At 41.6% G+C, this 12977-nt stretch overlaps 1 long non-coding RNA gene across 2 annotated transcripts in view; it reads left to right on the forward strand.

Annotated features, from left to right (window-relative positions):
• LOC138765387 (uncharacterized) overlaps positions 1-12977 on the forward strand; it is a 120234-nt gene that overhangs the window by 56443 nt on the left and 50814 nt on the right. For both annotated transcript variants that reach the window (XR_011358558.1, XR_011358557.1), the window contains exons 3-4: positions 4949-5097; positions 9933-9974. This is a non-coding gene — a long non-coding RNA (uncharacterized lncRNA). The remainder of the gene's footprint in view (positions 1-4948; positions 5098-9932; positions 9975-12977) is intronic.

Below are 12977 nucleotides of genomic sequence, written 5' to 3' on the forward strand. Positions count from 1 at the left end.
TTTGTTGTGCCTCGGTGATGAGCCTGACTTCAGCTGCACGGGCTCCTGCGGTGATTTTGTTGTGCCAAACTGAACAGTCAAGGGTAAACGTCTCCCACATGTTGATGTCGACACCTAGGCCTTTGAAGGATGCTTTGATGCAGTCTTTGTAACATTTCGTCTGCCCCCCGACTGAGCGCTTGCTCTGACACAGTTCTCTATAAAGCAGCTCCTTAGGCATTCGGCTATCTGGCATTCTGACCACATGTCCAGCTCACCTGGCTTAGGCTTTCAGCAGGAGGGTATAGATGCTGTAGACCCCAGCTCATTTCAGAATTTCCGTGTTGGGGACTTAGTCCTGCCACCTGATGTGAAGGAGTCTGCGGAGACAGCGCAGGTGAAAATGATTGAGCTGTTTGGCATGTCTGCTGTAAACAGTCCAGGTCTTACTGGCATAAAGGAGGGTGGTAAGGACCACTCCACAGTAGACCTTCACCTCGGTGTTAAGGCTGAGTCCTCTCCACTCCCAAATGTTCTCATGGAGTCTCTCAAAGGCAGCGATGACTTTGGCAATCCTGTTGTTGACCTCAGCGTCTACGTTCACTGCGTGAGAGAGTATGCTCCCCAGGTGGGTGAGGTTGTCGACTGTCTGGATGTTCTGGCCCTTCACCGTGATGTACGGCTCCTGGTATGGCTTTCCTGGGCAGGTTGGTACATAACTTTGGCCTTTTTGGTGCTGTTAGTGAGACCAAAGTTGTCGCAGGCTTGTGCGAAGCAGTCCATTTTACGCTGCATCTTCTGCTCTGTTCTGGCATTGAGTGAAGTCATCAGCAAACAAGAAGTCTCTTTTGACAGTCTCTTGTACCTTTGTAACTGCCTTGAGGTTGAACAACCTGCTATCAGTCCTGCACCTGAGATGGAATCCTTCTTTGTAGTTATGGAAGGCATCTGTCAGCATGGCAGAGAATACCATACTGAACAAAGTCAGGGTGAGAACACAGCCTTGTTTGACACAATTTGTCACTTGGAAGGACTCCGACTCGTCGCCGTCATCTAGAACTTTCACCATCATATCATTGTGGAACTGCCGGACGATTGTGATTAACTTGCTGGGACAGCCAAGCTTCTCCATGATCTACCACAAGCCTTCTCTACTGACTGTATCAAAAGCCTTGGTTATATCAATGAAGGTCATGAAGAGATCGCTGTGTTGCTCCTGGGATTTTTCCTGGAGTTGGCGCACAGCAAAAATCACGTCCACAGTCCCACGTTCAGCACAGAAGCCGCGCTGCAGTAAATATAGTGATAAACCTTGAAAGGTTTGAAATTGAGTACTCTGAGAGATTAAATAGGAGAGATCAGCAGGCCTCAAAAGTTTAAAGGTTCATGAGGAATTAAAGGGGAGATAGTGAGAAAGGTTACACGTGAGACAGCAGGAGATCATGGAATGTTAAAGGTAGGTCAGAGAAGAGCTCTATGTGGTTAAAAACAAGGTAGCAAGAAGCCCTAAAAGATATGAGACATTGGTCTAGGAAAGATTAAAAGCAAAACTCATTGGAAAGAGTAGTATCAATGGAGCCCACGATTGATGGGTGTGTTTCAGGTGATGTGTGATATTCCAAATCAATAAATGGATTTCAGTACAAAGGATTACATTTAATGAGAAAATGCACTGCCTTCTTAAAACATTTAAACCTTTTTGCTTGAAAGTGGAAGATTTGATCATTACTTACGCATGGAAGAGATTGTGAAGAGAAAACATCAATGTGTGAAAAGTTTTGTTCCACCCTGCCTCATGTAACCATATAACAGTTTACAGTGCGGAAACAGGCCATATCTCTGTTATATTTAGTCCCATGGTGAAACTGTCCATAAAGGTACCTCTGAAATATCTCGCTTCTTTCTGAAACATGACTGCAGGGGCCTGAACTGATAGATTTTGATGAGAGGAATTCAATGAGAAATTATGGCTTGTTCAGGAAACCTCATGTTGATTAGATTGGATCATTGAGACCTGAGTGAAACTCTGCTTGGTAGTCATATGGTGTGCCACCTTGTACCTATTCAAATGGTCAACTGATTCAAATGGCAATGCAAAGTGAATGAAGTCTGGGTCTTTCCTGAGACAGGAGTTAATCCATAATGAACCTGTCAAGGCATTTCAACAGGGTGGACAAGTCACCTTGCTCTCCTAGGCATAAGTATGATGGATACACTTTGGAAGCAGGTGGAGACTCCAGATCATAGTAGAAGTGAGAGATTGAAAATATTTATAAATCTCCAGCCAGTTGATCTACGTGTCTTTTAAAAATGCAACCAAGTACAGCTCTGCGCCAGACACTTTTTGAGGATTCGCTGTCTTGAAGGTTCTGTTCACACCAGCCTTAGAGAATGACTGGAGGCAATTGGATCTCATGAGAGATTTTAATTGTTTTACCTTTCAAAGTGAGACTTGACAAGATCATTATTGAACCACTTATTTCTCATGTGTTAAGTGTTAAATATGCTCTGCCTGGGAGCTGTTGCTCACTCTGAAGTCATCAAGAGATATCTGAGCATTTGAAGTGGAGTCTGCAAGGCCATTGTTATGTGGGTCCCTTAGCAATGTATCCCTTTAAAAGCACTAAAAACAACAAAACAACATGATATGTTTCTCATTTAACTGTATTTTTTGAATCTCACGTTACATTTCCCTGCTCCATTGTATGGTTGCAAGAAATGAATGCATTGATAGAGTCAGTAGGTTTATGTATGATGCTCTTAAAATGCAATTAGTACGTCCTGCTTTGCGGAAACTGCCAAAATGTTTGGCCTGGAAGTCAGCCTGAAGAAAACTGAGGTCCTCCATCAGCCAGCTCCCCACCATGACTACCAGCCCCCCCACATCTCCATCGGGCACACAAAACTCAAAACGGTCAACCAGTTTCATCAGATGCAAGGATCGACAATGAGATAGACAACAGACTCGCCAAGGAAAATAGCGCCTTTGGAAGACTACACAAAAGAGTCTGGAAAAACAACCAACTGAAAAACCTCACAAAGATAAGCGTATACAGAGCCGTTGTCATACCCACACTCCTGTTCGGCTCCGAATCATGGGTCCTCTACCGGCACCACCTACGGCTCCTAGAACGCTTCCACCAGCGTTGTCTCCGCTCCATCCTCAACATCCATTGGAGCGCTCACACCCCTAACGTCGAGGTACTCGAGATGGCAGAGGTCGACAGCATCGAGTCCACGCTGCTGAAGATCCAGCTGCGCTGGATGGGTCACGTCTCCAGAATGGAGGACCATCGCCTTCCCAAGATCGTATTATATGGCGAGCTCTCCACTGGCCACCGTGACAGAGGTGCACCAAAGAAAAGGTACAAGGACTGCCTAAAGAAATCTCTTGGTGCCTGCCACATTGACCACCGCCAGTGGGCTGATAACGCCTCAAACCGTGCATCTTGGCGCCTCACAGTTTGGCGGGCAGCAGCCTCCTTTGAAGAAGACCGCAGAGCCCACCTCACTGACAAAAGGCAAAGGAGGAAAAACCCAACACCCAACCCCAACCAACCAATTTTCCCTTGCAACCGCTGCAATCGTGTCTGCCTGTCCCGCATCGGACTGGTCAGCCACAAACGAGCCTGCAGCTGACGTGGACTTTTTACCCCCTCCATAAATCTTCGTCCGCGAAGCCAAGCCAAAGAAGAAAGAAACTTGGTAACATTTTCAACTGAGCAGATTTTGATCATCCCCTTTAAACAGGTGCAGATTAGATTTTGTGTGATTTTGGTTTAAAAAAAAAGAACAAGAGATGAACACTTCAACATGGATGTACTTTTTATTGGAGTTGCACCAATGTGATTTTATTCTGAGATGCTTCAGATATATTCCCATGAGAAGAATGTTGGGGATTCAAATGTAGAGCTCGCTGAAAAGCAAAATAAATGTTTGCATTAAATGATCTTCTTCTGGGATTCAGAGGCTGTAAGAAAGTAATTCATGTTTTAAAAAGAGAACTGACAAGAGGAAATAATTTTTTAAAAGTAGGAAAATAACAAGAGGTAACAAGAGACCAGGACTGATAGGATAGGTCTGTAGAGGAAAGGATGTGTTTGGTTGTGTGTATAGTCTGCTTTTGTGGCAGAATGATTTTGTGATTTAATACTTTTGTTCAATGTATGACAGTTCAACTGCAAGCATATGTCAGAAGAGGAATATAATACTCAGATATCTGCAGGAAGATGAGCATCAGTGTTAAGGAATATTGCTGAATGTTTAAATTAAAGTTGAAAACCTAGAAAATGGACTTCATTTTTAAATGGTGCACTAAACAGGTGCAGTGTATGGTACTAACGTGTTAGCAGGTCCCCTGCAATATCTTGTAAAATTGGGCAAGGGTATATTTGCACACAGAATCATGTTCTAAAATAAGACCCATGTTGTAATTGCCAAAAGCTGAAGAATGAAGCAGAATGGAATTGGTGGTGGAGTATTTTCCTCACAGTTCCAGTGAACTCCAATGCTGTCTGTCTGGACCTTGTACCTTCTACCTGAGTCATATAGTCAGGATAATGTGAACTATTTTGCAACCGTGTAAGAATACACCCTTCTCATTGTAGTAACTGTAGTGCATCACTGTTGCGTATGTATACACATATGAAAGTGTGTGAACAGTTTTCCTTAGATGGTGGAAGGAATGAGTAAGTATTTTTTTTGTTAATGAAATCTTGTATGTCTAAGTTATTTAAGAAACTTCCTAAGTAACTACATCTCAAAGATGTAGGTTAGTAGGTCAAATGGCTATTGTAAATTGTCCCAAGAGTTTAGAATTTGGAAAATTTAATGGTAATATGTGATTCATGTAGAATTAATACGAAGATCATCTGTTTCTGTGCTGTCTGGCTCAATGACATTGTCCACTGCTGCTGCATTATTACTCTTGAGATGCAAGTCAGATCTTCCAGAACTCCCTCTATTGCAGTTGCAAAATGGCTACAATGAAAACTGGCCGGAAGTAATGGAGAATATTGGAGAGGCGGGACAATGCGACCTACTGTCTGTTTGCAATCTCCAAATGATAGCCTGCCCATATCAAGTTCTGTGCTACAAGTTGCTCCAAGCTGCTTCAAGGTATAGTTTGATCACAGGGCAAGTGATGAAAGCACACAACTCTGCTGTGATTTGTATTTTAGTCAGCAATGAATGAAAGGATCTACTTCCATAATCCTGAGCACTGAAGGCTAAAGCTGGTGGATATTGTGTATATAACACTGATGTCACACCACATTACACACTACACTAATGATCAGAAGCTCCAATTCATGACAGATAAGTATAACAAATACAATGCATGACCTATAATGTCATTTTATAATTCTCCAATAGATCCAATTCCATCCAAACATGGCATTTCAAAACAGAAGTGGGTCATTCCTTATTCCAACTCTGACCTCCAATTGTATCGTGACTGATATTTCATCTCAGTGCAATATTCTTGCACCAATCCTGTGCCCCTCGATTCCCTTAACACCTAACAATTTATCAATCTCATAGTCAGAGAACTTCATTCTTCTGATCAGATTAAGGAATGTGTTTCTTCCAGTGCAGCTGGTTTATCTCAAACCCTCCTTAATTCACAGTATGGAAGCACAAGCATGACAATTTCTTGATGCAAACTCTCCCCCACCAACACAGACTGTTTCATCTCCATATCAGTTAGCTAAAATCTGTGAATACTCTCATAGAGAAATAATTGATTTTCAACTATTAACACAAAAAAATATTTTGATAAAGAAAAGTTTGAGCTGAATAGCATGAGGATAATTTTGTGAAGATTTTCTTCTGGTTCCGATTCTGAAGTTGGTCACTTTTAAAGGTCATTGGGGGCCATTGAACCAGCCAAACTGACAGTATGTGTGTGTTCTCTTTGGCATTATTTATGACGTGTTTGGGCTGAATTGTGTGGACTGCATGACAGTGCATGGATTAAGCCATACATGGTTGAGCACAATCCATCTCTCCACAGCAGAGAAGCCAAATTCCACATTAAAAGGAGACACTGTAAATGCTCAGCAGGTCATAGAACATCTGTGGAGAGAGTGAATGAGCTTTTCCAACTAGTTGGCACTTGTCTGATGCAGCTCAGTAGATATTTAAGAATTAGTTACCTCAGGTTCCAATTGGGCATTTCATAGTCTTCTAAACTCAAAGCTGTTCAACAACTAGCTGCACCTGAACTGGAAAGGGACCAATATCCTGGTGGGCAGGTTTGCTAGAGCAGTTGGAGAGAGTTTAAACTAAAACCTGCACTGCCATCAGTCCACCTGGGAATCCCACTCTCATGCCTTGAGGCTCCTTTACTAGTTGTGGGGCCTTTCCGGCTGATCCTGGTCAGGAGGAAGTATGCCATAACATACACACAAGATAGGAGACCCACACACAAGCTTGTTAATGTAAGTTCAAACATTGTGACCGCAAGTGTGTCCAACCGAGACTCCTTGAACACTGCTCTCAGAGCTAATTGTTGGTTCAAAGTGCAACAAGTCCAACACAGGCTGAGCACAGGAAGGATCTTTATATTAATGCACCTAATGGGATTGCAACAAGGATTACACACAATGGTACTCTCAAACACAAAACACAGTATCATCAGTCACATCAGACTTAACACTACCTGTGGTAATCCACTGTTTGTATATTTAACTGTCTAGGCACACCCATTGGCTGTCTGTGGCTCCTCCCACAGAATCCTGAATAAAGGTGACTGTCCCACAGCCCCCTCCCCAGTTCAGGACAGTCGACCAGCATGGACGTGGCTCCATTCTATTGCAATTAAAAGCCTATCAGTTTTACATAACTTCTAGTTGTTTGGAGTTAATGATAGTGCATCACTGCCAATACTAGGAACTGTGTATTGACTTACAAGCACAGTACACATTGGACTTATACTACCGATACTTTCAACTGTATACAGACTTATGACAAAGATAACAATACACTACCCACCATTCCTTGTCTATCGTGGTCATGGCTAAAATGCTATGGCAGCCCCAAACTCTGTGTAGTGGATACCTTGCCAACAACTTCTTCAATGTTGTCCACAGTTTGCAACTTGGAGTGGAGCTGGGTTCATCTTGGGACCGAAAAGCAAAGAGAAAGAGCTGTTCAATGTGGTGGACTTTATAGTACTATAAGTAACCTGGAGAGTCCGGCCCAGGTAATCACTATGTGATTAAAGGGGCCAATGATCAGGTGTGCACAAATGGGTGGGCAGAGTTCAACCATGATTGACAAGTGATGCTATTCCAGCTAGATTCCAGATGGAGAGGTCATTAATTCTTCACATTCCACACTCCCACCAAGTTTCAGACAGAGGGGTCACAAGATGTTCAGAATCAATCCTATATTTGTAAATGACGCAGAATTCTCAGAGGGGTAGCATTTTGGTGAGTGTGACCACAATTCCCTGAGCTTTTTTAGAGCTATGGACAAGGATAAAAGAAGCAAAATAGGAAAGTGTTTAATTGGGGATGGACTAATTACAATGGGATGAGGCAGGAACTAGGGAGAGTAAATTGGGAATGGATGTTCACGTGAGAGTGCACAGACATAATGTGGAGGACGTTTAGGGACCACTTACATTGGATGCAGCATAGGTTTGTCCTACAGAGACAGGGAAAAAATGGTAGGAAAAGAAAACTGAGGTTGACAAAACAGGTGAAAACTTTGGAGACCACAGTCCTAAATGGATACTTTGCTTCAGTATTCACCAGAGAAAAGAACTGTGGGGGTGAGGTCAAAATAGAACAAGTTTGTGTGCTAGATGATGTTAAGATCAGGGAAGAAGAGGTATTGGATCTTCTTAAATGCATTAAGATTAGTAAGTCCTTGGGGCCGGACACAACACAGTTTGCTTTAGGAAAGGAGGGAAGAGATAGCTAGGGCATTGGCTATGATCTTTGAGTCCTCCTTGGCCACAGGTGCCAGAGGATTAGGGAATGGCAAATGTGGTCCACTTGTTTAAAAAAGATTATTGGAAAATCCTGGGAATGAAAGACTGATGAGTCTTATGTCAATGGTGTGCAAACTATGAGCATTTGGAGAAGTATAGTCCACTTAGGGTTAGTCAGTATGGCTTTGTGGTGGGAGGGTTGTGCGTCATGAGCCAGTTGAGGCTGAGTATAAGGTTAATGGTCAGATACTTAACAGCATGGATGAATAGAGGGACCTTGGGGTTCAAATCCAGACATCTCTCAAGTTTGCTGCACAGATTGATAGGATAGATAAGAAGGCCTATGAGATGCTGAGCTTCATTAGTCAGGGGATTGAATCAAGAGTCAAGAGGTCATGTTGCAACTTTACAAATCTCTGGTGAGACTACACTTAGAGTATTGTGTTCAGTTCTGACCACCTTGTTACAGGAAAAACATGGAAGCTATGGAGAGGTGTAAAGGAAATTTACCAGGATGTGGCCTGAATTTGAAAATGTGTTTTATGAGGCAAGATTAACAGAGCTGGGACTTTTCTCTTTGGAGTGAATAAGAATGAGAGGAGACTTTGTAGAAATCTACAAGATCTACAAGAAAGGCATGGATGAGGTAGACATCCAGCATCCAGTGCAGGAAGAGCAAACACCAAAGGACATTTGTACAAAGTGAAGGAAGGAAAGTTTATGGAAGACATCAGGGGTATGTTTTTTAACACAGAGAGTGGTGGCTAACTGGAATCCCTTGCCAAGGGTAATGGTGGAGGCTGAAATGTTAGGGGCATTTAAGAGACTCTTAGATAGGCACATAAATAAAGAAAAAATTGAGGGTTACAAGACAGGAAGGATTTAGTAAGTGTTGGTCAAGTACAACCTGATGAAGTAGGGTTCTTTCATCCTCAATGCAAAAACATGCAAACATACACACAGACATAACATATATAGGCAAATGATACTTATGCAATACATATACAGTATACATATACAAATAAATTAATATTGTTAAATAAATAGTAGTCTCAGGGGGTTTATATGAGCAGTTAATCAGTCATTCAGCATTCTCACTGCCCATGGGAAGAAACTGTTTCTCAGCCTGGTTTGTTCTGGGTCTGATGTATCTATTTCCTGACAGAAAGCTGGAAAATGCTGGTGGAAGGGGTCCTCAATGATTTTGCAAGCCCTCTTCAGACAATGATTGGAGTTGATCACATCAATGGAGGGTGAAGGAAGTGGGGAAAGGAGACCCCAGTGATCCTCTTTGCTGCCCTTATCATCCTGTGGATTGATCTCCAATCCAATGGTCTAAAGCAAGTGTACCACAGTGTGATGCATCTGGCCAGGACACACTCAATAGAGTTCATGTAGAAGATTGACAGGATGGTGGCCAATAGACTTACTCATATCAGTCTTCTCAGAAAGTACAGTCACTGTTTGCACCTTCTTGAACAGTAAGGAAATGTGTGTTCAGGATAGATTATTATGTAGATTCTGAGGAACTTAGTGCTCTCTACTCTCTCTACTACCAAGCTATTAATGTGTAGTAGCGGGTAGCCATCCCTGTAAAAAGTATTCTTTGCATCAGTCCTCACAGAAGCATAGGTGATATAGGCATTGGCACTAAAAAGGAATAGTTGCAAAGTATTAGAAATAATGAATGGAAAAACAGAGAATGAGAACATGTTGATGCATCATCACCATGCTCAGTTAAGAAATCTTACCAGTTCAAAATGGGAGAAAGTAGTATAGCCTCTGGCTATAATTTCCAATGTCCTTTGGTTACTGGTCTGGTGCCAAAGGACTGAAAAATTGCTGGTATGAATATGACATTTAAAAATAGTGCAATGCGTTAATAGGCATGTCAGTGCAATTTCGTTGTGGGAATATTGTTGGAGAAGATTCTGAGAGACAACATAAAACACCATTTAGACAAGCAAAAGTTAACCAAAAAGTTGTGTCTGACACCTGATTTTTTTTTTTTCAGGAGCTAAACAAGAGAGACAATGAGATCAGAGCATTTGATATGGTAAACATGGATTTTAGCAAGATATTTGACAAGATCCCATATAGAAGATATATCAAGGCAGTAAAATCCATCAAAAGATAAGAGGCAAATCGAATAAAGGATTTTCTCAGTGGTAGAAGATATAGGGTAGCCATCAATATTAGTGGCATATCTGATGGACCGTGTGCAGTCAGCTTCCAGAGGGAGCAGGACTTGGCCCTTGTTATTTGTGGTCTGCACAAATGTTGTGAACAAATGTAGGCTCAACAATTTAAAAAACAATGTTGACACCAACATTATGAGTTGATATTGAAAAAGAGAGTTCTTCGTTCTAGAAGATATGAATGGACTGATTTTTAAATTTAAAATTTTCAGCCCATGAGCTCATGCTGCCCCAATAAACCAATTAACCTACAAGCACCATATGTTTTGAAGGATGGAAGGAAACCAGAGGACACGGGAGAACATAGAAATGCCTTACAGGCAATGCTGAATTTGAACTTGGATCACTGGCACTGAAATAGTGGCACCCTTGTTGATTGGTTGGTTGATAAAACATTGGCAAATCTACATAAGGAAGACAAACAATGCAGCACAACTGAGGAATGGAGAAACTGTTAGGCATGTCAAAATAACAGAGTGATCTTTGAGTGTAGAATGACAGGTATATGGTGTGGCTAAGAAGATGTAAGGTAAAACATCATGAGATGGGAATGTGTAAGGAGTTACCCTGTACAGGGCTGTAACAAGAAGGGGAGGTGTCCTTGTACTCCTGTTAGGTAAAACATCATGAGATGGGAATGTGCAGGGCTGTAACAAGATGTGAATGCATCCTTGTACTTACAAGATAAGAGAGACATTGATGGATTGAGAGGCAGGAAGCTAGCAGGGAAAGGATAGCAACAGTTTTAGTCATTGGACAAGTAATGATATGATGATGTTCTAAGCACATATCCAAGGGTATAAAAAATCACCATTTTGCTGATAACGGCAGAATGCATTCTCCGACTAACATGGTTAGTCGCAAGTGTTACAATCCGGTAATAAAGAACAAAGAACCCTGATTTCGACTCAGCCTGGTGTTTGTCTCACTCATTCATGAACAAAGCAGACCTAACAGAAGATGGATGGATATCTGTCTTCGTTTATCAACGATTTAGGAAGAAGCAACTACAATCAATGGTTATAATGTGGCAACCATTAATACAGATAAAAACTGGACTTCAAATGTAACCTATAAGTTTTAATCAGTCTTGAAATGACCAGCACAACTGCATAAACAATAGCACTATCAGAAGAATGACCAGGTTAGAACGTCACAACAGGAGACCACTAAAGAGATATGGTTTCTAAACCGACATGACTGTGATGTACAAATAGTGCTATGTAAGGACTATTTTAAACCTGGAATTAAACATCTTGAGCTGAGGTATTTTGCACCATTGTGAAAGAGATTAGGAAAGGTTCCTGATTGGCTATTTTGCCATTTAGTATGTCAAATATCATCATCATACCCACAGTCAGAACTCACTTTTACTGTGATAAAAGATTTCTCTTTGCGCTCGAAAGTTTTTATTTCGTCAATGTGTACTATTTTATTCAACGAGGTGTTTGAACATTCAGAGATACACAATAGCAGCAGATGCTGGAATCTTGAGTAAACAAGAAACTTGAGGAACTTAGTGAATTAGGAAGTATTCATTGAGAAAAGTGGTCAATCCATGTTTTGTATTTTTGAGATTAGTCCCAATATTCAGTATTAGTCTTGTTAGCTAAGTTGTGATTAAAGTGTGATTCTATAGAACTGTTTATCCATTCACAAAATACTGAAGTAAAACTGTGCAATTGCAATGAATGATTTAATCTCCTACTATTAATTTATGTTTCAAGAGTATATCAACTTGATGCCCTTTGTGTGTGGAAAAAAATCCAGCTCAAGATTCTTCCACTGAAGTTCCCCTGTATGTCTCCTTTTGCTGAATAAAGAGACCCGTTCCATTTACACTCTGGTCTCTGTGCAACTCATTCAAAGTCCCAAAGCAAAGCATAAAACACAAAAGCAGGGAATTATGCTGGAACTGTGAAACCATGCAGGAAAAACACAGTGCTGGAGAAACTCAGCAGGTCAAACAGTGCCCTTTAAATAGCAGAGGTAAAAATACATAACCCAAGTTTCGGACTTGAGCCCTTCATCAAGGTGTGGAAAAATGTCAGTAGGTGTCCGAACACAAGTGTGGGGGGAGAGGATGCAATGGCAGGAGGTGATAGGTGGAGAAGGAGGGAGGGGACAGCAGTGATCAAGGGGAGGAGGGATGGCTTGACGAAAGGAGGGAGGAGAACTGGAAAGGGGGAGGGGAAAAGTGGAGGGGGAAGAGGAGAGCAGGGTAGCAGAAATGGAGAATACCCAGACAGAAAATCAGGTATTGTTCCTCCAATTTGAGGGTGGTTTTGGTGGGACAGTACCTAAGGACATGGACAGACATGCGAGTGTGGAAGCATTATGAAGAACTGAAATGGTTGGCTACTGGGAGGTCTCTGTCACTGGAGCGGATGGAGCGAAGGTGCTCAGTGAAGCGATCTCCCAATCTGCGCCCAGTCTCTCCAATGTAGAGAAGGCCACATTTGTACTTCTGTAAAACCATGCAATTAGATCATGGTTAGAATACTGGGTACAGTAAAGTTCACTGTTCTAATGGATATGATATCACATTCACAATAATGCAAAATAAATTTTTGAGATCATCACCACAAAAGGAGAATTATAACAACAAGGTATCTAATTTGGAGTAGTTTTCTATTACGCAAAGGAATTGAAGGGTGATTTGACTGTGGTGTATAAAAAAGGCCTTAGCAAAGAGACCAGAAGCTTTGGGACATAGATTTAATTTAACTCATTTAATTTGAGGAAGTTGAGAAAACCTTTGAGAATGGCTGATCAAGATCACATTTCGGGTGTGGCATTCAAAGAGCCATGCCATGTGATTAACTAACCATTGGCAAGTGAAATTATTCTGCAAAGATTTT

This window comes from Narcine bancroftii, chromosome 1 (assembly GCF_036971445.1).
Source record: "Narcine bancroftii isolate sNarBan1 chromosome 1, sNarBan1.hap1, whole genome shotgun sequence".
NCBI lineage: Eukaryota > Metazoa > Chordata > Chondrichthyes > Torpediniformes > Narcinidae > Narcine > Narcine bancroftii.